General features: G+C 51.3%; 1 protein-coding gene across 11 annotated transcripts in view; it reads left to right on the top strand.

Annotated features, from left to right (window-relative positions):
• Window positions 1-24,590, top strand: part of Ph4alphaefb (prolyl 4-hydroxylase subunit alpha-1) — a 243,083-nt gene that overhangs the window by 91,530 nt on the left and 126,963 nt on the right. For 3 of the 11 annotated variants that reach the window (XM_076307702.1, XM_076307703.1, XM_076307701.1), the window contains exon 1: window positions 12,871-13,219. The exons of 7 other annotated variants lie outside the window; for them this stretch is intronic. The gene's annotated coding sequence lies outside the window, so the exon portion shown is untranslated. Of the gene's footprint in view, window positions 1-12,870; window positions 13,220-24,590 lie in introns of those variants that run through there. One more of the 11 variants, XM_076307707.1, reaches the window with a different exon arrangement.

Genomic DNA, 24,590 nt, shown 5'->3' with positions numbered 1-24,590 from the left:
TCCGTCGAGCGTAGAAACGCTCGGACGCGATTTCGTCGACGAGATCGATCGTTCGTGACTACTCGGCCCGATCCGTGTATCGCGTCGTTCCTTCGATGTTCCGCCGCGCGAGAAACCGCGAGAACCGTTCGATTCGCAAAGAACACGGGAGGAAACGATCCCGGTGTTACGAGTTACGAAGAAACGCGAGTTACGAGCTCTCGAAAGCTGGAGCGTCGAGGGCGCGGTACCCGATCTTTGACTCGCGGAAACACGTTCCACCGCCTCGATGGTTCTCGTACTCGTACTTGGGAGGAAACGCGGACGAACGCGGTGGGTGCGTCGCGGTTTCTCGGCCGAAGCTCGTAAAGTCGAACTCGAGGCTTCCGGAGTTCTACTTACGAGAAACGTACCGCTGCGCCGTAGACTTTTAGCCCCGGCTCCACGAACAACCGTATCGCACCGCATTCGGAGAGCTACCGTTTCCTCGGTTCGCGTCGCTGCCCGGGAATATCCTCGCGATTCCTACGCGGAAACGATGCAACGGCGCGAAGAATAATTTTCGCGAATCCCGAAACTCGGAGCGTCGACCGACTCGAGTCCGCGTCGGCAAAATTACCAATTGTCGCTTTTAACGATATCGACGTTCGACGACAAATATCGCGGAACGCGTCTTCGTTTCGGTGGACGAAGGACGCACGATTCTTGTGAGCGCGTCGCGTCTCGTCGCCGCGATATTTCCACCGAGCGGGAATTGGAAGCCGCGCGCAAAATTGTGGAAAAGGCGATAACGGTGGCGGAGGACTTTGACGAGAACGCGCGAGAATCGCGGACTCGATATCGTGGTCGACGGTGGCACGTTTCCGCGACGGAGGGTATAGTGGTTTTCCGCTCGCGAGAAACAAGCTACGCGGAGACGCGTCGAACGCGAACCGAAAATTTCCGATCGTTTTTGCGCGGCCGTGAAATCGTTTCGCGAAAGGGACGTTAAAGATAAAAGTTCGCCGCATCGACGCAACGATATCAATTTCGGAACGGAAAACCGTTGTTCCTGGAATATTTATTCCGGAATATTGTCCAACGGGCGGAGATATTAGCGCTCGCGAAGCAGAAATATCATTATCGAGCGATTCGTTTTGTACCGTAGAGTCGAAGAACGACCGCGAAAATGTTTACGGTGGATCGCGCCGCGGTATATTACCGTTAAACGAACCGTTCCCGATTATTAATGCAAAAACATTTACCGTCGCTCGATTCGCTGAAATATTCATCGTCGCAACATTACGACGGAGACGATCGACCGAATAATTCGTTGTCTTCCGATATTCGTGTCACCGAATACGGTACGCGGAGCCGAGGCTCGATATTTATCCAAAATTTATATAAATCCCAACGGGGAACCGCGTTTGCACGGTTAGGCGAGACGGCTCGCGATGGTATCGCGGGTTCGCGCGCTCCGAACTCGAAAGCGACGAGTTCCCGTGCCGGTGCGTATCGCGAGGAAGATCGATCGCGTATCGAGCTCGCCGCGCGGTCTCGATAAATATTTCCCAAGAGTTTCGTTCTTTTTCGCGGAACGCGGGCGAACGTTCCGAAGACGACGAGGAATTATCAAAGCGTTCCATCGCGCGGACCGTTTTATTTCGAGGCTCGATCCAGCTCCGAGGGCGGAGCTTCCCCGTATCTGCGCCAATAACCGTGTGGACGATATTTACCGTGTATTCGAGGAGAAACTTCTCCGCGACTACGCGCTCTCGTTAAAGATTCACCGGGAGCCGTTGAAATCACCGCGCTCGATCCGGGCTCGGAGGTCCACGCGGCTCCTAGGGATCGGTATCGATCGACCCTCGAAACACCGATATCGAATCAACGGATAGCGACGAGACGCGTCGCTTCGATCGGGTAGCGATATTTGCGATCGGCCCGCTGGATAATTATTTCCTTAATATTTCTCGTCGAGGTTCCTCTTTAATCCCTCGAGTGGAAACGTCGAGTCGCGCCCGCCCGAGTTCTCCGCGCAAAACTCAACTTTGACGGGTTACGCCCACCGTGGTGTTTCGAGCGTTCGGTTACCGTATTTGGGAACAGTTCCCGCTAATTTATACGAACAAAGTACTCGGGCGGAAATTACGCGGTAATTTTGCAACCCGTTTGTTCCGCCTTAACAACGATATCGAGCGCGTCGTTACGCGAAACGGTAGTTTTCTTTTCGTCGATTCCCGAATCCCCGATGAAACGAAACAGTCCGAACGGGCGCGTCCGTTTCAAAACGAAACGTCGTTGCGTTGCGCGTCGCGAGTATCCGCGAGGCGGACGTCGATCGTAAACGATATCGTCCGATTCGTATCGAGGAAAGTACAATTACGCGTCGCCGGTGGCTCTTTCGTCGACGAATTTCTCGTTTCGAGGCGAAACGACGCGGATCGTTCGGATCGCGCGAGTGCGCCGCCGTTCGCGGAGATCGTCGCGACGGAAGCTATAAATATCGGTAGCTCGCGGAGGTAATTTTGAGGGAAAAGCGTCGCGTCGACGCGGGCTTCGTTCTCGTTGTTTATCCGGACACCTTAACGAACAGTTCGAAGGAAAGACACCCCGGAGAACGGTCGCTCGATTTCCCGACCGAAATCCTTTAAACTGGACGATCCGACGCGTTACCGACAAAGACCATTTATATCGGTTCGATGAACCGAATACGAAGGAACGTACGGCTCGCTCGTTTCGGAAATAATTGTTCGAACTCGATGGATCGACGTCCCGCGGCGATCGTCGATTCGAAAACGCACCGGACAAATTTACGCGCGTTCGCTCGAATAATCGAGAAACGATCGATCGCGTTCCTACGCTCGGCGAAAATTTGGAAGCGCTCGAACATCGAGGGCCATCGAGCATCGGACGAGCATCGTTCCTACAATCCAACGGCAAAGTATTTCCGTTATCGACGATCCGTTCTTCGCGGCCGGGTCTTCGAACGCTTCGATCGAACGACGCGAACTCGGGAATTCGAAGCCAAAGAGGACGGAGATCGACAAGGTTCGACGGTGAGCCGTGGACGCTGCTTTTACTTTCCTTTGAAGTCGCTTTTTACGAAAACGACGGTCCGTTAATGTGGAATATTAAAGATCGAAGGACCGGACGGGAGCGGGCGGCAACCGACACCGAACGGAACTACGTTCAAAGTATAAAAGATGTACCGCGCGCTGAAACATGCTTTTACGGTAAGTGCAGTTCTTACGAATGCCAATAACCAAATTGGAACCCTCGAGTCGGCCCGCTCTGCCGGTGGCACCTTTAATATCGCCAGCCCCGATACATTCTGGAATTCATCTTCGACGTTTTCGCAGCCAATAACGCGGTACGTGCACACGTACCGCGTCTTTCCGCGTTATCGAACCCGCGAGCCTGGCACGCAGCGTTACGTTTTCGGCATCCTTCGATTTTTAAGTTGCGAGACTCGACCGATATTTCGGCGCGGCGGAGAATCGATAATTGCGCCGAGGACCCGTTATTTCTGAGATACGAAAACTTCGGTTTTCGACGAATCAACGACGGGGTGTGCGTTACCGCGGTCTTGGAATAACTCGAATCTCCCGTTTTAAGCGATCGATTTTCAACGGGAACGATAAACTTTGTGCCAAATATCGAGTACCGTTCAGACGAGAATCCGGTTCTAAAACCGCGATCGCCTATCGAGAATTCTTTAATTTTTCAGCTTAAAAGGAACACTCTTGAAAGTCTCGATTGGACGCGAAATTATCGATTTTATAAAATGGATGTTCGTTTTCTCTCGCGTGCGTCGAAGAATACGAATCCGAGGTGTCGGTGCCTGGAGTATCAACGATGCTCGAATTAATTTCGATCGTTCGTTGTCCCTCGAAGGAAGCAGTGGCATCCGAGGGGTGTCGGTATTCCGAAAATTCAACGAGGATGGAAGGTTTCGTAGACCGGTTCGTCGCTCGGTCGAGCCGCGACGATTTCGGGTAGCGAGAATTCTAACGAAACAATTTCCCGTTTGCCGAGGGGTCTACGGTTCTCGCGATCCTAATCTCGCCGCAACGACGGGAAAGAAGCGAATCACGGACGACCGTGGGGGGAGATGAGTAAATTACGGGAGTAGAAATTCAATTTCCCCATCGATTATCCTCGTTAATTCTTCCGTCGTCCTCTGGACGATTTCTCTTCCGGAGAGCGTCGCCCGTGCGAGCGTCCAGGGTCAGAAAAAGGTGTGTTCCGTTGAATCAACGTCGGGCCCACCGGCGATTTGTCACTCGGACGGTCCACCTCTTCTTTATAAGGTACTCGGTTTACGCATTAATCCTGTCGGATGAAAAAAGCTCGTGCAAACAACGTTTCAGCGCTACCGTCCGACGCTTTACTTTACCGAAACCGCCCCCTCGGCTGCCGCCCTCCCCTCGGCCCCTTCCACGCGCGCAGGGAGACACGTACACAACGACGCTCCCTACCTTTTCTTCGTTTTTCCGAGCCCCGGCCCCTCCACTGCCGCGCGTTTCCCCGTCTCCCTTTTCCGCGTTCTGTCGCGCGAACTGGCGCACGGAAATTGTTGCGCGTATAGAACGCGGCGTGGCGCGCCGTGCCGCGGCTATGACACGCGAGCCCGTAATTAAGCCGAGCTTTAATTTATTACTGGTAATTCACGATTATTAACACTGGCCGAAAGGGAAAGCTCGGGCCGGTTTAGCGAGAACGCTCACGGAGACGTGTAATTAGTGATAATTAGACGCGCGGTGCGCAACGATTACGCGGAACGGAAGGGAAGATGCGACCTACGCGGCACCGACGACCGCGGTTCATATTTTCGTTACGTCGTTAACGTTACAAACACCGATACGGCGTTGCCGTTCAACCCGTTGTTTAAACTCGACGGCTCGTCGATTCGTTTTTCAACGACGTTCTATCGCGCGCGTTGTTAAATTTATTTGTTCGAACGCCCGGTCGTTCGTCCGTGATTTCTTTCGAACCACCTTGTTAAGCGTTGTTCGTTCGGCGGATAGATTCGCGGGACGTTTGCGCGCGACTTCCCCTAAAATGTTGTCGTTCGATTTTAATCGTTGTTACGAAATTTCTTTCACCGATCCGTTAATTGACCGCTCTATTCGTTGACTCGATTCCGTATCGAACCGAGGCATTGAAACACGAGCGACCCGAATTACGTTGTAAACGGAGAAAAAAAAATCGCGCGTCATTCATATGTATGTATTTGAACGACTCGACCGCACTGGCAAAAAATGGTAAAAAATGGTAAAAAATGGTAAAAAATGGTAAAAAATGGTAAAAAATTACCCGGAGAGCCGCGTCGTTCGAGTAGAAGTGACGCGCAAATTGTAATTCGTGGAAGATTAAAATTTCAAAGCGCACAAATTTTTCTTTCAAATGGAAGTTCGTCGAAACGAAGCGAATTATGAAAAAATCTAGAGAGACTCGTTCCCCTCGTCGTGTTCCTCGCATCCGAATCGAATAACGTATCGAGACGTACCTGCGCATCGTAGGCGCGTACAATTTTAAATCGCGAACCAAGTTTTTGGATCGGTTCGCTTTTGAACGGGCGTTCGCGAAATTGGAATTGTTGCTCCCGATCCATAAATATTTTCCACGGGCTCGAGTGTTTTCCCAAACGCGTAACTATATCGTTCGAATTTCAGCGAGAAGCAAGGTTGCAGCGGTCAGCGTTTCACCCGAAACGAACGTCCGCGAAGCATCGAACTCGGTTCGTATTTCCGCGAGACACCCGAGATCGTTCGAATGGTCAACCGCCGTCGGGTGTTGGGACCGTTGCGTATTCGTTTGCGCGTACGAGGAAAGCGGAACTCGCGAACATCAAGGATCGTGCAGCTGCTTTCAAAAATTACTCATCTGGCGCCCACTCCGTCGGAAAGCCGTCTCACCGTAGGACTTTTCGATGTCAAGAAATTCGGCATCGGTTGCAATAGACGGGAAATTTACGAGCGAAAGGATCGACCGGAAGGATCCCGCGAGGGACGAGTGTAGCGCTGACGATCGGGACATCGGCCGATCGCGCGCAGGTAACTCGTTGCAGCTGCGGACCACGTGGACTTCTCGCCGCAGGGGTTTTCGAGCGCGCTGGGAAAACTCGCGAAAAACCTGGACGAAGCTTTTACCTCGAAGCTGCAAAGTTCGGACTTCGGATTCGACGCCAAAGGGCAAGCTCGATCGAGGAGAACACGAGCGAACTCTCGACTCGCGCGATCACCGTTCCATCGGTGTATACAAATCCTCGCTACCCTGTACGCATTCCCTTGTTTACAAATGTTAATTTACTCGGTTAACGAAACGGTAACTCCGACTCGGTGTCTCGATCCATCGAGCGACGCGGCAGAAACGGTGAAATTAACGATCGCGCGCATTCTTCCGGTTTCTACGTCGAAGAATCGGTAGCGGCGAATCCATTTCCCCGAATAGGTTATCGTTATCCGTGCGAACTCGACGGTTGATTTAACCGGCTCGTTCGGTCGAGGAGCTCCGCGCGGCGGAACATCGTGGCGCGCGATTCGGGCCACGAGTGCGTCGTAAAAATAATACGGTCGCCGCGGGATAGCTAATTGAAAGTTTTACGGTTAATTCCGGGGGTTAATTCCTAAGTGTCGTTTCGCTCGAAACAATTATCTTCTTCGGGTCGATCGCGAACGTTCAACGGCTCGGCACCGCTTCACGGATATACGTACGAAAATTTCGAAAAGACTCCGTCGCGTTCTATTTACCGTCGGATCGCCCGTTATAGACTTTACGTCAAACTCGTTCCAAGTTGTTTCTTCGTTCGACGAGCAACGCTTATTTGTTCGTGAAGCGGGGACGACGACGACGATAAATCGATGACCCGGATCGCTCGATCGCCGAGGCAATCTCTTACGATTTTATACCGGCGGGTACGATCCCGATGTGCCAATTCGATTCCTTTTTATCCTACGATTACTGCGCTCGGGTAGATTATCTTTTACTTTCGACGACCTTACGAATTAGCAACGAATCGAAACGATTCGTAGAACGCTGTAAGGTAGCTTCGGACAAATAATTCGTCTCGCTGTATTTACAAACGGTCGAAAGGGGGTGAATCGGTGTCTCGTTGCGAGTACGGTAACTTTTCTATGTAAATCGTAATCGGATACGTTCGTAGACTTTTAACGAGCACGGTAGATAATTTCTTCGAAGAAAATAGACGCACCGAGGGCGAGACCTGCCCGACGAAAATGAATTCGAATCGGATCGTGTTCCGGACCATTGACGACACTCCCGCAAAAGGTACAACGAGAAGTAAAAAGATCGGGCGAAAGTACGCATCGAAGATCGCTCGACGTATCGATCACGCGACTCGACGAGAAGCGGGGACGATTCTGAAATTTTTATCGAGGCGAGGATCCAGACTTTTAACGAGGAACCGTCGCATCGCGCGAGCGATCGTGTCTCGTAGTCCGCACGGTCGGAGATAAACCGGGGAATCCGTGTTGTCGAGCTTCCGTACTCGTATTTCCAGGGAATATTAACAGCAAAAGCGACACGCCCCACAGTTTTACGAATCGTACTACCAAGCGCACCACCTTAATCTCGGCGTGACATGCCGCTCGGAACTTTATCATTTCCCGTCTTTGCCGTTCGTTTCTTTTCCAGCCGTAGAGGGGTACGGTCGCGGCCGCGCCGTACCGCGCCGCGCAACGCCGCGACGCTGCAATTATCGTGGCTGGCCGCGCGGCTAAGTACAACCATAATCTCCCACTTTTTATCGCGGACGTTTCATTAAACACGAGCAAGACAGAGCGGCCGGGTGTTCCGTTCGTTAATCCCGTTTTCGCTCTGTTGCCTCGACCGAGGCGACCGAGGCGACCACGTCGCCGTGTCGCCGCGACGCGCCGATTGTACGCGCGTTTATGCATATTTATGCGCATTTACGCGCTCCGTTGGCAGCGCGCCGTCTCCTTAAGATTCATAGGAAATCGTTCCAGGAACGGTGCGCTCCCGATCTCCGGCGAACTCTTCCCCGCGAAACGAACGCAGGGTAGGAATCCCGAGGATCGTAGGAAAACGGGGCCGAAAGCCCCGTACTCACGGTATACCACTGCCAACTACGATCGCTGATACCGATAACTTTCTCTTCCAACTTCGCTGGTTGCCGAGCGACTATCCCTTCCGTTTCTCGACACGACGCAACGATCGCGTTTCTCGCGCGATAGTCGAGGCGTTATCGCGGCATTCTACGCTGTATCGTGGAACGTACCGGATCCGTTGTTAATTTTCCTCCGCGAACTCGATGCCGGAGATTTATCGCCGAGGTGAATTTAAAAAACGGAATACAATCTATACGATCGTGCACTCGAAGGGCGTGTATACGCACGAGCTCCAGTTTCGCGGATCGCGTACGCAGGATGCGTTTCGCGGTCGAAGGGCGCCGCGTTACTTCCATGGCTATTTCACTCGCGCGCGAGCGAATGCCAACCGTCTTCGAACCGACGCGGCTCGGCCGAAAAAATGCGAACAAATACAGGGAATCGGAACTGGTCGAGCCAGCCTCCACCGCGAACGAACATCCGCGCCCAATTACCACCGGTATTGTTCTACCGGCGGCCAGAAAAACCGCGTTACTTATAGGATTAACCGATACTCTTCCGGTCCTCCGGGTCGATAAAATCGCAAATACAGGATCGCAACCGCGCCAGGGAGAACGGAGAACGGTGGAGCTTAACAAAACCGACAGAGGGTGTACATTTCGAAAGATTAGCGACAAAGAGATTCTTCGCCGGGAAGTTTCGCTCGAGCGAGTATTTTTTTTCTCCGTTGTCCCCGTAGCTTGTCCTCTCGGTCCCGGTCCCTGTATCTGTCGCAACCGCGCGCGGCCTTTTTCCACTGGCTGCTCGCTAATTCCGCGTCTGCTCGGCGCTCGTTGCGCACTCGATACACGCGCGACGCCCGTGCACACGCGAGCTTTACACGTATGCACCGGCTCGTGGAAAGTTTTCGGTTTCGTGTGCGTTTTCCCCTGGCCGGGGCCGGGCAGGTGGCAGGCACAGCGCCGCGGCACCGCGGCTGGAAAGACTTTCGCCAACTCGTAAGAAATTAAAGTTTCTTCGCGGAACTCCACCGCGAGTCGTTCTCCAACGACTATGTCGTTGCCGTTGCCGCAGACTCCGCTCTCTCTTTCTTTCTGGCTTCTCTTCTCGCGGGTTTTACCGTTTTACCGGAAGTCCAGCCCCGCGCGGCAATATTGCGGCGAAATAAATCGAGCGACCTACGTACGCGTCCGGGCTCCGCGAGATTTTTCCGCGTTTCCGGGAACGAAACGCGCGCCACCGAGTTAACCGAGGAAGGTAGTCGTCGGTTTCTCCTTTCTTTCGTCGCGCTACCAATTCTTGGACGGTACTCGCTCGGTTATCGCGACTCTGGCGATTAACGCGGAAGAGACCTAAAAGCCTCGAGGTTCGCTTCTCTCTCTCTTAAGGAACAATTTTTCTCGCGGCACTCGCGTCGCCGAGCTCGATCGGTGCTCCGAACTACCGAACGCTAAGCTTTGTCTCGTCCTCGGTAACTCTTAAAAACCCGAACGACTCTCACGGAAGGGATCTTCGGTCCGCGAAGCTCGAGCCAAGTAAATTGTACCGAATCCAAACATTATTGAATATTCGTTGGGAGCAACGTACGACTCGAGTCGAGATAAAACCCCCGCCTCCCGGAAATCCGTATCTCGTTCGGAAGGACGATTAAAAGGATATCGGTCTTTGGAAGCGTACCGTGGAAACAAACGCGATTCCAAATCCACCGATATTTCGTTCCGAATCTGGCAAACGGTCGGACGCATCGTCGCCGCGGCTTTGTCCAGCGTGTTCTGCTTTGGACGCGATTGGCAGTCGTAGCGGTTTCTTGCGCGAAGTCCATCTTCGCGCAACGATCCACGGCGAAAAGCTCTGCGGAATACCTATACGTAGCTCGCTACGGACGATGAGCTTTTCACGGTAACAAACATTCCGCTCTCTGTTCTGAACACCGCGCGTTCATTGTCCCTACGGTGTAACCGCGTTCCGAAGCATCGGTAGAATTTTCGGATCGACCGTGCGAGCGATATTTGTCGTTGCGTTCAGCGGACCGTCGTGTTCCAACCGCTCCGATTCGCGTACCGCGAACGCGTCAAGGATCGAGTCGAAACGGCCTGAATTGGAAAGGTCGCGATTTCCACGAGTTTCGTCCAGTTGGAAATCTAGAGGGTTCGATGAACGCAAGGTGTCGTCTAATTTAGAATTTTCCAATTACGCGAAGCGACGTTCGCGTACCTCTGCAAACAAGCCTCGTTACGTTCTATTTACCTCGCGATTTACACCCGCGCCTAGGTGTTTCGTCGAATGTACCTTACATTGGATACAGAACGGGTCGAACGACGGAGAGAATTTGAAACTTCGCGTCGAAGTAAAGTTTGTTCGAACTATTTTTCAAAACGGTCCGTCGTTCGAAAGTTACGAAGAATCAAAGTACGGCGAAGCGACGCCCCGAGTGTCGATACACACTTCGATTCCCCGAACCGGTTACATCTTCCTTCGACGCGTTCCGCAAAATTTTGCGGACAAACGAAAACCGTCCGATTGTGTTCGAGGTATACGGTAATATCCGCGAAAATGCTTGAAAGTTCCCCGACCCTTCGCTTCGCGTACCCGCGACAAATTACCACGAGAGAAACAAAGGAGAAAACTTCGTATCCAATAAAACGCAATAATCAAGTTTCCGTGTCTTACGGTTTCAGAGATATTATCCCGTAACACCTTTAACTTTGCACCCTATAGAGAAAGTTTCGAGGATCTAGGAGAAGGGTTCGCAGTTACCGGGGAATCGGATTCCGGATAAACGTGGGTGGCTGCGTGCCCTTCGAAAAAGATTATTTTCTTTTACGCGATGCAAAGAACGGGGTCTAGAATTTAAAGTCGCGTAACACGGCCATTTCCACGAGACGCGAAATAAAAAAGGGTAGGGTAAGACCGAAGGACACGGGGAGAGGAAAGAATAATCGTAACGGTAATGATAAAACGTTGAAGGAATATCGATGATAAAATTTTTTATCGCGTTCGTGGAAGTTGGCAGTCCACGGAACACTGTGGATCTCGAGTGCGAGGGCGTGCGTTAATTTCCAGAAAAAATTTTAACGTTGGTTATCGTGCTCGCTCGAATACGCGAATACGCGAATACGCGAATACGCGATAAAGGAGAGTATAGACTCGACCGGGCTGCGTTTAGAACAATAAAAAGAAATTAATTACGATAATATCGTGCCGCGTGCGTATTTGGCGAACGTAACGTAAATTAAAACCGATGTAACGTAAATTAAAACTTTGCGCGTTTTTTCACGTTCATGCCCCATTTGCCAACCGTAAAGTCACCCTCGGAAAAAAGAGGTAGAACGTGTAAACCAACCCGCTGTTACAACTACGGTTTCTCCGCGAGCCGGCCTCTGGAAACGTCTACGACTAGAATTTTTGATACTTAAAAGGGTTTAGGGAACTTTATGCTAATGCAACGACGCAAACACGAGTGCCACGAGTGCAAGTGCAGAACGCGCAGCAGGTGCTACGCGCGGCCCTGCGTAACGAGCCCGAGGAAGGGAAAGCGTTCGCGGGACGGGCAACACCGAGAGAGACCCTGCGAATACCCCGACAACCAAAGAAACGGGAAGAAAGAATCGCGCGGACCGAATGAAACGAATCGGTAACAGAGACGTTTACGGTTGCCGCATGGAAAAGCAAACCACCGCCACGGTGGAAACTTTTATGAAACGGGATGGGCAAAAAAATGAAACGATTACGAGGAAAATGAGGCGTCGCGAAAAGCACCGCGAAACGAGCCGGACGAGAAAGACGATGCGAAAGGTGTTCGCGAGCTCGCTTGACGAGAGAAAAACCTCGGAGTGAGAAATGTAGTGCGCTGGGCTACGAAGAAGGAGGGAAAGAGATACCGCGAGACCGAGACCGAGAAGAAAGGAGCGAGCGGACGCTGCGCGAGAAAAAAAAAATCCTCCGGATAAAACGAACCGACGGAACTGGCTGAAAGCTCGAGAGAGCACGAGACATCGGTACCCTGGACATCCTTTCCGTATTTGGCAAGGATTTTTCGATACAATTTTTCCATTCGACGATCGAGGCGCCAACAGCGAAAACGTTTCGCGCAGTGCTAAGAAATTTTCGTTTCCTTCGTCCAGAGAGCGTACCCTCGCCTCTATCCTTTGGGCAACTTTATTTTGTACACGGTATCTTACGTAATTAACGTACAAGATATTATTAGACGAGGTCGTTCCGCCAGTCGATACGAGTCGCATCGATCGTACGTAATACTTTTCTTTGCTTTTTCAAAGCTGCAACGTCGAGCACCAAACCGCATACGTTGTTCGAGCCCGTTACGTAGAGTCTTATCGGAACTTTTCGATTTTTCTTCGAAATTCTTTTCAATATCGTCGATAACTTTTACGATATTTGCGCGAACCGATTAAAACGAAACATTCCGCGTTATCGGAAAATACTTTTTTTCCCACGTTGCGAGGAAACTTTCTCGTTACTAACGCGTTCGTAATAGGAAGAAACCGTTACGGTTTGGTCGAACTTGCGTTCGAAGTTGGCTGACCTGACGTAAAAAAAATCCCTCCGAAAGAGGTTAAGAAAACGTTCGGCTCGACGATCCAGTCGATCGTTGTCGAACTGTTCGTTCATCGAGACCGGAGACGTACCGGTGATAAGTTCGATGTCCCGGAACGACCGTTCGGGTCAAGGAATTACTACAATTTGGTCAAAGTTAAATTCTCGTGTTTCATAATATCGGAGTCACATCGAGTCAACTGCAGCTCGCACGTGCAGAAACCAGAATCCCAGAGCGAGAGGGTGCGAGTCGCGAGGAATCGTTCGCGAGTGAGACGGCGCGAGGGCAGTGGTGGGGACGTCGAGGAGCGTAGCAGGGGACGCGTGGCAACACGCTTGCCGCAGCATCCGTGTGAAGTCAGTCGGCTGTCGGATTTCGTGCCGTGTGGATCGGTGAGCAGTTTCTTGTCGTTTTCGCTCGATTACGAGAACACACGCCACGAACCGCGTGGTTGTCTGTCGGAGTGTCGCGTCCGATGTAATTCGTGATCATCGCCGCGTAAACGTTGCGTCGACATCTTTTACCCGTTGGAAATTGTGAACAGTGATTTGAAATACTTTGGTGGTCCGTGCAACGTGACAGGCAGGAAGATCGTCGGATGAGGAGACTACCGGTGAGTCAGCATCTCGATATCGCTGCGTTACAACTGCTTCGCTAAAACGCGTAACTATTTTAAACGCGAAGCACGATGCTCTCGGCGTTCTTACCGACGAAATTTACCGAAAATTCGCGAACGACGCCCGAGAGATCGAAACGCGAAACAACGGAGCTCGCCGGTGTTTCGATAAAATTTTCGGTACGAGTGGGAACGGTACGCTGCAAGCGTATTTTACCAAAGACGACCAGTTTCGATTCGGGTGAACGAGTTACAAACGGGGACGCGGAGTCGCGAGTTCCTTCGATGGCAAAAGGAAAACGAGCGAACCTTTGACCGAACGTTCGATGCGCGTCGAACAGTCGTGGTACGAAGTAGTCGTTAAACGCGTCGATTGAGTTTCCTGTACGCGCGTAAAATTGACGAACCGTGAGCCTGTGCGCGAGGCGTCGAATTAAAGTCGCAATTTTCCGGGGGTCGTTGACACGCATGTGATTCGGAAGAAATTCAGTGGCTTCGTTGTTTCGGAGTGCGGTGCGACTTAATAAATGCTACAGCGACAGCCGGCATTGCAACTGCGTTGTGTCACTGCGTAGCGTTGCACGAGGTATCTACGTTACCACGTATTTCAACGTTCGTTGCCGACTTCTCTGCCGGTGATATAACCCGATGCGTTCAACAGGGCCAGAACACGCGGCTGCACTCTGGTATATATAATACTTACTTGCGTCGCGTTTTTACGTAGCTACGGTGACGGCGTCTTAAAATATGGAGCTACGGTGCGGAGCTGACTACCGGTTACGCAGACCGGGGTGATGTATTTTCGATGCTCTGGACTATGTTTGTCAGACTCTCGATGTAAACACGTTTTTCGTTGCAATTGTTCGGAACACGGGTATTATTATTGCGGGTGAAACACGTTCGATCGAGCGGGCAAGCGTGTTCGGTTCGAGAAACGGGAGGAAGGGTCGCGCTCGAAATCGAAGAATAAAAAGCGAATCGCGAAACGTCGAAAATTATTTCGTGCGCGAAATCCCCGCTTCTAGGTTAATAAAATTATATTCGGGCCGATACGCGCTCCTGTTTTACGACTCGTCGTTTGGCGAGTTAATTTGCGTTTTTCAATTTTTCGTTTCTACCGTTCGATTTCTCGATTCTTCGGTATTTCCGATCCACCGGTTCCTAAATTCTCGGAAGCTCGTTACCGTTTCGCAAATACCTCTCCCGAGTTTAAAAATTCTTCGCGCGAGAAATCGATGTCCATCCAGGCTGCGGATAATTAGATTCTTATATCACGAGAAGTTTCGAGTAGGCGTCGTCCTATTAAGGCCGTGAAACGTTTCTCGCGCAGTGTCGTTGACTCCCACGAACGATTGAAGAACCCGCTTACCCTCGAACTTCGTGCTACGGTCGGTCGGTGTTTTTTTTTCTTCTCTTATCCTTGTCCGGTGTTCCCGGTCCCCCAACAGACGATAAAGTCTCGCGCTTTGCTTTCTTTCAAAACAGTTTCCGACTCCGAGGACCGAGACTCGCCCGAACGAACAGGTTTCCCCCGATCTTTTTCGTTACGTTTCGCGATACCTACGTTACGATTGTTCTTCCGAGAAGTCGAGGAACTCTCCCTCGGCTCGAGGAAAACCGAATTTGGTACGCGACTTTCCTTCGTTCGCGCGGCTTTCGCAATTTTTCGTTATCGCGACGAAAAGTGGAAGAAATTTTCGCGGTTTTGGAAACCGATGTACCGGAGCTTTCCACGGTTTCTCGAGCCCGTTACCTTTGCGGAACTTGATAAAAATGTCCACAGGGTCGAACGAAAAATACTTAGGGAGTCCCAGTGGCTCTACCGGAATCGATCGGAATAGGTGGTTGTAACGCGTACCGGTCTGTATCCTAACGAATCCCCGCGATTTCCCTCGCAACGACTCGGCTGTACGTATAATCCTCTCGGGATCGTAACCCTGCGTTGCGCCTTTGCTCGCCGGGTCCGGGATTAAAGAAAAATTTCGAACTCTATGGAAAATCGAAAAGCAAAAGTTTCAAATTTTCGAAACGCCACAAAAGAGTCGCGGTTTCGAACTTTGAAATTACGTACACTTAAATTCGCCTTCTTTCTCGAATTTGCAAAATTTTTCGATTTTTAATTTTTTCGAAGAAAGTGTTGAAAGACGAAGGGCTCGTGAAATTCCGAAAGTGTCGCGATTATTTCGATCGAAAAAAATGTATCGATCGTCGAGATCGCGGAAAGAGCAACGAATCTACCGGTCTCGGTATTTTCGAATTCAGTCCGGATCGATCGCTGCGAAGAATCTGGGAGCAATTGAATCCGTTAGCGTCCAAGTTGCGGATATAAAGCGTGTCATGGGTCAAAGGGGAAGCTAATCGTTGGAAGAGTCGGTTTTGAGGTCGCGTTACGGACAAACGCGTCGCGTTCGCGTTCGCGTTCGCGTTCGCGTTCGCGTTGTTACGTCACTTGGAAATGTCGTCGCGTCGTTCCGTGAACCCGTTGATGCGCGTCGTTATCGGCACCGGTTCGATGCTCGGCCGTTCATTGTATTAAGTCGTTCGTCGGCTTTTATGGAGCGAATTGCGTCGCGCGACGTAGCGTCGTTAGTCGAGAAATTTACGACTCGTAAATTTTCTTCGGTATCGTTCGAATCTTTGCGCGTTAGCGAAACGGAGATTGCTCTTCGGAGTTTCTTTTCCCCTGTTCGATTCCGCTCCGACGAAACTGCCAAAGGTCCGTCAGTGTCGCGTTCAAATGCGAAGAAACGCCACTTTTGTGCACTTTCCCCTGCCGTACGATCTTTGGAAAAATAATCGTAGTTGTTGCGCGTCCTTGTCGCGCGCGCAAGCACGGTGTACACGGATTCTCGTCCAAAGAATGTTTCGCGCAATGACGCGGTACAGCCGGAAGCTGCTTTCCAACGTAACCTCCGAGTTGTTACGCAAACTCGAACAATTAAACGCAAGACAAACAAGTATCGGACTTTAGCCGTGTTTCGCCTGGAATCAAAATATCGAAGTTGGGTCGCGATTAGCGATGCTTCTATGAACCGAGGTAGCGAAAGGAAGAAGAAATCGTCCCGGGACGATTCGTTTCTTCGGTTCGACCCGTTGGACAAAGCTGGAAAAGATCTGCAATTTTCTCGCGATTTCGGGGTCGTCGTTTCCTTTGGAATACTCCCTGCGGCGCGATTCTAAACACCGGCGAACGAAACGTTCGAAATTTTAATTTTCCCGCGAATCTCCGCGAGTTGCGCGATGCATCGAAGAGAGTCGGGTAGATTCGTTTCCTCGGGGGTCCCGCGCTTCCGCGATAGTTGCCGAAAGAAACGATCCGGATCGAGCTGAGCTCGAACGATTTATTTGGATCGACGGTACGGGAAAAGTTTCCTTTCCAGCGGATCCGTGTTTACGATCGCGAAAAATGTCCAGACCGGTCGGGACCGGTTCTCGCGATCGCTCGCACTCCCTACCTCCCCGAAGAATTTTTTGTCAATTTTCGGGAGTGCAACGGAGAGGAAGTTTCGTCCCCGTAACCGTCGCTGGACAGCGGGAGGAATCTCGAGAGCTCGACCCGCTCGAACACACCCTCTTATCCACCGAATTTTTGCGACAATTTTCGAGAGGGTGGGCGAAAGTAACTTCCGTCACCGTAGCCTTCGCTCGACAGCGGGAGGAATCTCGAGAGCGGGGCTGTCCCAACCCGCTCGAACGCTCCTCGAACGGGTGAACCTACCTCGCTAGCCGAGGAACAATCTCGTTTACTTCGGCGTCTCTACACCGGAATACCGAGAATACCGTCGTTCGTCGCACGTGTAAAAAGAAATTCGTGGATTCTCGAATCTCTCGCGGCGAGCTACGGAAAATTGTTCGGTTTTCGTTCGCTCTTTGGACGGCATCCGTCAGGAATTCTGACGAGTGGAACGAGGTCGTTACGTTTCGGGTGTATACAGGTGGGAATACGAGGGACGGTGAATCGAGAACGACTACGATTCTTCTCTCCGCTTTGCCCGCGAAATAACGTTAAAGTACGACCGCGGAAAGCGCAACACCTTGCGAGCTACTCCGTATTTCGTATCAATGAGTTACTTCGTTTCGAGCGGCGTTGAAAAGTTCCACCGTTTTACTCGAATGCCGAATTCTTTTTAGAGTCCGTAAAGAAGCGAGATTACGAACTCGCGCTCGCGCTCTAGCTCGTGCAACGTTTTGTTATCGTCGTAACGTAATGGAATATATTTCTCGAGTTCGGTCGATCGTTTGGACCTCCTGTTCGTCGTTTCTTCGTGTTTCCTCGTCGTTGGCAATCGATACCGCTCCGACGACTACTCGACGTTACGATATCGACGAGGCTTCGAAGAAAATCGGGCAAACGTCCGCGTAACGCGGGGAGGCGTCGAATCTCCGGTTGTTCGACTCGGCTCGTCGCTGTTTCGGTCGTTAACGTAGTCGTCGGAGTGGACGTAGTCGGCGATTATCGGTAAGCGGTTAACCTTGGACGATATTCGCGATCGGAATTACGAGAAGTCCGAAGGAAGGCGCGGGCGAGGCGGTCGTGGGTGGCCAAGTCGGACGCAAGTTGCATCGAGGCGCGTTGCGCTTCCACGCGGATGCACAATCGAAAGGACCGAGCGGTTGCGTCGCGAGGATGCGAGGCTCCGGTAAGGAAACGCGCGCGGCGCGAGTACAGCTGCCCGAAGGTTGCACCGCCGATCTCAGCTGGGTTTCTCTTTACTCCAAGTTGGATTCTCGAAACTCGCCGAACGATAAAGTCACCGGAACGAACGACCCTCCGATCGCGTTCTCGCGCAGCGCGATACTTGCGTCGGGAACGTTGAAACTTTTTCGCAGGAGTCGCGACCCCTTTTCTTCGGGAACAGGTGGAACGTTTTGTCCTCAACGCGCTCGGTACGATGCGTTTCCCGGGGAGTCGAGCCACCGACGAGATACGGTTTCAGCCCCCCAGGGACGAATTATTTCCGAGGAGACGAAGAAAAATTCGAGCCGACACCGAGCCCCGATATCCGCCGATCTTGCGATCGCGTTCGCAAATTTTCCGGTTAATTTGCGCCTGGCGAAATATCGAGCGACTCGAAGGCTAAAAACCGAACGAAACCGTCGGTGTTCTTGGTAACGAAATTGTAAAACCCGATGCGAGTGGGTAATCGACGCAAACGATCGATCAAAATTATCCGTTAGACCGGAATAACACGTTTGCGGTTCACTCGCCCGTATATGGGTCAGGGAAATTTTGATTCGACAAATATCCCCCGCACGATCGAACAAACTGGAAGCTATTTTAAAACTGCAAACGCGAGTTGTACATCGTAGGGATAGTAACGCGAATATCGAAGCTAGAATATTTATCCCGCAAAAATCGATAAAACTTTCCGCGCGTTCGCACGGTGTTTCCGCTTTTAGAGGCAAACCGTGAACGCGTCGGGTGGAAGAGAAAGTGACCTCGACCGGCCCAAAAATTTGTCGTCCGGCCTTTGGTAAATGTAAAACCGGAAATTCCACGGGGTGGGAACGAGCGATATTTTTGTAAAATTTCGCCGACCACGTAGGTGGGAATTTCCGATAGGAAAACGTTCGAACGAGAGTTCCCCTTTATTCGAATTGTTTCGAAATATCTCGGAGCAGAGATAGAGAGAGAGAGAGAGACGGAGCGAAGAGTCGCTGGAGAATTTCCAGAAACGTTTCGTCCCGCGAAAGTGAAACAAATGTTTCGAGGCGGCGAAGGTTTCGTTGAACGAGTAACGCTCGGAACGACGATACGCCGGGTTTCGTGTACACGTTCGGGACAACGGTTGGTAAAAATTGTCGGACGCGCGCGCACGAATTCAATTAGTTTCCCAAAGCGGTCGAATGACCGAAATCAATTTCGAAAGTTGCGCGCGACCGTGTATCGAATCGATTAGCGAAGTCGTAAAAATTCATCGCCACGAATTGGTCGGTTGCAACGAGCGAGCAGCCCTGTTCCGTCTCCGGTAATACCGCGTTTAGGTCGATTCGCTTGCAGCGATGCCGCCTCGGCTATCGATAAAATTTCGAGCTCGGATTCGCGATCGGGGCTCGTGTTCCCGGCGCTGTTTCTTCGACTTTCGAGGACTTTCGGTGGCTACGAAAGCAACACCCGGCATCCGGAATTTGTCCCGTTGTATTCCATCGGAGATCGACGACGCTTGATTCGAACAGAAGCAACCGTATTGCGATTCGTTCGGCCCCCTGGTTTTTCGTTCGTTCGAAACGTTTAGCCGGACGCAAATTTCGATCGGCGTTGAACGGTTGCGAGGAGAAATCGCGTCGATGATCGGCGGCGCCTGTTTTTCGAGATTACACGGAAGCGGTGGTGGGGATCCTGGGCGGAGCAGCATTTTCACGAACGTTGTCGAGGGCTTTGGGGAACGAAAATGAATTCCAAGACCGCGGACGGCGCGACGTTATCAATTGTTTGGTCGAGCAGCCTTTTATTCGAAATTGTTTCGAAATTCCCGGCGTACGGGGCGAGCGAGGGTCGTTCGGTGCAGTTAAGGCCGTTTTCTTTTATGTTAAACCCGACGATACGGGCTGAAACGAGCTACCGAACTCCGCCACTTTGCTCTCTTATCCTCCCGGAGACCTTGCTTACCCTGCCATTTTATTTCTCTTTCTCCTCCGCCACCTCGCTCGCCACCCCGTTTCTCCCTTCGCAACCTTGCGTACGTGGCGGCTAGCCGTACGCCTCGACGAAACGTCTGCCGTGCGACCAGCCGGCACGGTTTGTCGCTCGCTCGCGCGTCAACCGAACTTATTTTCGAGGAAATACATTTTTCCGAATTTTCTCCCGGTCGCTTCCTCGATGGCCGATCGCGGGCGTCGCGAACCGAGAGTTCCGGAGGCCACGTGCGGCCCGATGCACCGGGCCCGAAGGAGATTCCGCTACGTCATCGAACTTTCTTTTCCCCGGCGGAGCTCGTCCTTTCGAGAGAGCGGGTAAACCCCGAGGGGAACTCTCCTCGCCGTAAGTAGCCAAGGGAGCTTCTTCCGAAAACCTTAACGTTGTTCTAGCACCGATCGGGAACAGTTCGGCCCTTTTTTTCTCTTCTCCGTTCAGCGTCCAGTACGTTCCCTTTTTACTCCTCTTCCCAGTGTGTCTTTCTCTCGTCGCTCTCGTCCCCCGAGTCCTCGTCCGTCCAACAGGCGTTCGTCGGGACCACGTTTCCGCGGGGCGCCCGCGCCCGCGCGCACGTCGCTCCTCGACTCGCCGTATTCCTTCCAATTCTCTCTTCGCGTCGTTCCTTGCAAGGTGTTCGTGAATTTCGTCGACCCTCCGGGAGCAAAATAAAGGCACTCTCGTTAAAACGAATCCCCGCTCGGAATTCGAATGGAGTGTCTGGTGCCGGTTTCGACGCGTTTTCACGCGCTCCTCCAACGTGTACGTAAATAGTTGTACGCGTTGCGTTCGTTCTCTTTCGCTCGATCGTTTCCTCTTCGCGTTCGTCCCTTTCGAGCCTCGGACCTTTGAGCCTCGTCGAGGTGCGTTCGCCGGAGACATCGCGGACGAGAGCGATCTGCGAAGCGCGTTGTACAATTTCGACCGTATAATTTAGTCGTATACGAGTACAATACGATGCACGGTACAAGGTTTTCGTTCCCTCCGGGCACGGAAAGATCGCGTCGACGAGAAACGGTACCTACGATGGGATCTCGATTGTTGCGAGAAAACGAGGCTCCGAAAATTTACGCGACGATCGAGAGTCGCGCGATCGAGGTTTCGACTCGTTGTACTTTGCGTCTCGTTACCACGGTACGGAAAGTTGTACAGAGACGATTCGTAGTACGTTCGAGAGCATACACCGTCGAAATCTTTCGAAATTTTGGCGTCGGTCACGTCGACGACTCGTTCGATTCTTTGGCGATGAAAACGATATCGCCGTTTTTTTTTAACAATCCGGGACAGAGCGCAGACGGGATTCTTATTTGGAATCGCGTCGTAAACGCGGCGAGCGAACGCGGAAATAAAAGGAGCAGTCTCGGTAGACGTGGGAGTTCTCGTCTCATCGTCCGTCTCGCGTTATTCGTCGTACGTCGTCCGCATTGTACGTGGTCGATGCTCTCGAGTGGCCTAGCGAACGACCTCCTAATTGTTCCGAATATGTATTATGTTATCCGTCGACCGTAACGTACAACATCTGACAAGCGTGAGAATGCAAGATACGTCTGGAGTGATGTACGCTCGGGGAAGTGACCTTGAATGGCCCAATTTCTTGCGACCCAACTACGGTTACGCGAACGCGTCGAGTGGGAGACGTCCTGCCCCGTGCGATACAATTTGTCAACGCACGGTACAGTTGCTCGTTAAACGTTAACTACGATCGAGATCCTAATTGACTCGCGACGACCTTCCGCGCACGTGTTTCCACGTTTTTCGACAACGCGTAACCTACCGTTCCGTCGACCGCGTACGCATTTAGCGACCATGGAACAACGCGGACAATTTTTCGTACCAAAAGGGTCCAAAGGGAGGAAAAGATTTCCTCGTTTCGATCAGCGAAGGAAAGACAACGGTGGTTGTAATTCCGGTTCGACGGATGGACGGACACGTTCTCCGCGAGCTGTTGAAATTTCGAGTCGACGGTTTTATCGGTTCGTCCGATATCGTTTTTGTAAGCTCGAAAAATGTAGTTTCGAGAGAAACGAGTTTAAAGTTTCGGTAACGATCGGCGCGAGATTCGATCGCGACTCCGCTACGAAATATCGTCTTCTTCGAACTCTCGTAACTTTGTCGATTGTTCGAAATTCGGTATAAAATTTTATCGAGGCGTTCCCGAGGCTCGAGTAACAAGGAACGCTTAAAAACTAAAGAAGAAAGAGAAAAGAAGAGATCGATTTTTCGATCTCGTAAAACGGCCGTCGCGTTTTTATCCGCGGAAAGAATTGCCATCGGGAAATGGTCCCTTTGACATCGAACGAACGAATATTTTCGTTCGGATGGTTTTTTTTCCTGTTTTGAAAAATTGGAAAATTCCCGACCGACCCGTTTCGAGTGCCTATCCGTATCCCATCGGGACGGGCTTTCGCGGTCCTTTGTTTTTTCGCCTCGTCGACCGTGCAGTTGGGACGGCTCTGTCGGAGATTATTAAGATTGCTCGATTTGGAAAATCACTCGACTGCTCGCGACTGCTTCGGACGGCGAAACAATGCTGCGAATGCAAACGGAAACCTTTTACCCCTTGAACGAAAGGGAAGCGAGGGAACCGAGGGAAGCGAGGGAAGCGAGGGAAGCCGGGATGTCCCCGTGAAAAGTGGGCAGGGTCCTTTGAAGGGTTTCGATCAACGCTGGTAACGGTAGTCCGAGTTTAGGCCCGCGAGTTGCGTTCGTCGGCCGAATAATTTTAACTCGCGAGCATAGTAATCCGCTTCGTTACCTTTATCGATAACGAGGTCGACGTTCGTTCTCGCGTTACGAACACACGAAGAATCACCGTTACCGTACTTCGGCTCGTTGTTCAACTTCCCGTAAAACGCGCCCAACGTTGCAAAGTATTTGCGTTTATTCGTTCCTGGGAGAGGACGGAGGTACGATACCTTCGAAAGGGTCGATTCCGAGAATTCGCGCGAGAAAGAAAAGTTTAATTTCGACTTCGAATCTGGATCCACGTCCGCGATCGCGGTGGTAATAAATTTGCGAAATAAATTTCAAACGCGGCGATAAATAAAGCGTAACGCTTTTAATCCCTTTCACCGACACGATTTTACAAATCCACGAGCCGGGGTATCATTTTTCACCCTCACCCTCCGGTAACCAACGACACGTTTCGCGAATAATATCTCGGCGAATATTGCTTACCCTCGTCTCTCCGAACGGGAACGGTATTTTCTCCCCGTTTGTGGAAGTTTGCAAAAATGGGAGTAGCTCGGAAGCAGGTGTTGTAACTGGATCTCGGACGGTTGCGCCTCGAGATATCTTACCTTTCGACCGCGCCATCGTTTCGCGTTCACTTCCGTCGATGTACTTTCGCGGTAACGCGAAGAAAAATACGAGGGTCGAACGAGTAACGGGTCGAAAGCTGTTTACATCGAGGGAAACGCGATAAAGTCGAATGGTAAATAAATGGCGAGGGAGGGACGATTTTGATCGGCGTTCTTCGGTTCGGAGGTGCTAAGAATACTATCGACTCGGTTCGCGCGAGTGTCGCGAGAAACGTCGTTCGTTCTTCGGTTCGGAGGAAACTTTCCCTGGTGCGAAATAGACGAGATTCAAAAATCTCGTACGTCCGTCTTTACGAGAAGGAATACGTATCGGGGTTTTACGAGGGGAAATTTTCAACACGGCGCGGACGGAGCGGAGTGTGCCGTCGGCTCGTAAATAAGGCAGCTTGCTGAATCACGAGGCTGTAGTACAACGTTTACACCGGACTCTCGTGTCTCGGGTTGAATGCAAACCATCCGCAATTAGATCCTGAGCTCTGAATGCTCGGCCATGCGTGGCAGCTCGAATTAAAAGGTCTCCCGAAGCAGCTTTACGGGCGAAAATTATTTTAGGACGCAGGCGCTTCGGAGAATCCTTTTTGGTCACGGGAATAAAACGCGTTTAAAGATTCCAGCGAGTTTTCCTTGGAACGCTATCGATTCGCGGATAAATCGAAAATGTTCAATTACCCCGTGAGCCGAAAATAAAGGTTCGTGCCGATTATTTTCAATTTTGGTCGATTCCTCTTTTATTCGCTCTCGTGATCGGCCACGTCCGTGTTTTACAAATCTTATTCGCGGTAAATATTGTAACGCGTTTCTTGGAACGATAAACGGAAGAGGAAAAGCATCGAGAACCGTTCGCCTATTATTCGTTGTTCGGAATTTTTATTCGGATTAGAATTTTTCTCGTCCCGTCGATCGTATCGTACGCGTATCGACACGTGCGCCGGACAAATGCCCGCTGATAAATTTCCGTCCAGATGGAAATAAAAATTTATACGTTGCTAACGAACGGACGTTGTTTCGAATAAAAATCGACGCGTTCGAAATTATTCGAAAATGCGTACGTTTCCGGGCGTTGATTCGATTTTACGTCGGACGCTCGTCGTCTCTCCCGGCGGAGCTCTCTTGGCATCGTTTCGCGCTCTCTCGACGAGAAGTCGTTTCTCTTCGAGGGAAAAAGTCTCGAATTCGAGGTAACACCGAGCCGTGTAATCGAAACACAATTTCCTCGATGGCGGTTAATTACGCCCCGATGTATAAATATTTAGCCGGGGAAACCATTAATTTACGTTTCCCTTATCAATATTCATGAAACTTTGGGCGTTAAAATATTTGTTCGCGATGGCGCGGTAATTGTCGGCTGGGAATTGTCTCGAATAGTTGAACTCGTCCGGGAAGCGAGTGCGAAGTTTCGAATTAATTGCGAGTC

The sequence above is a fragment of the Ptiloglossa arizonensis genome, chromosome 3, assembly GCF_051014685.1.
Source record: "Ptiloglossa arizonensis isolate GNS036 chromosome 3, iyPtiAriz1_principal, whole genome shotgun sequence".
NCBI lineage: Eukaryota > Metazoa > Arthropoda > Insecta > Hymenoptera > Colletidae > Ptiloglossa > Ptiloglossa arizonensis.
The sequence above is the reverse complement of the archived record's forward strand: the minus strand, read 5'-3'. Positions and strand labels throughout refer to the sequence as shown.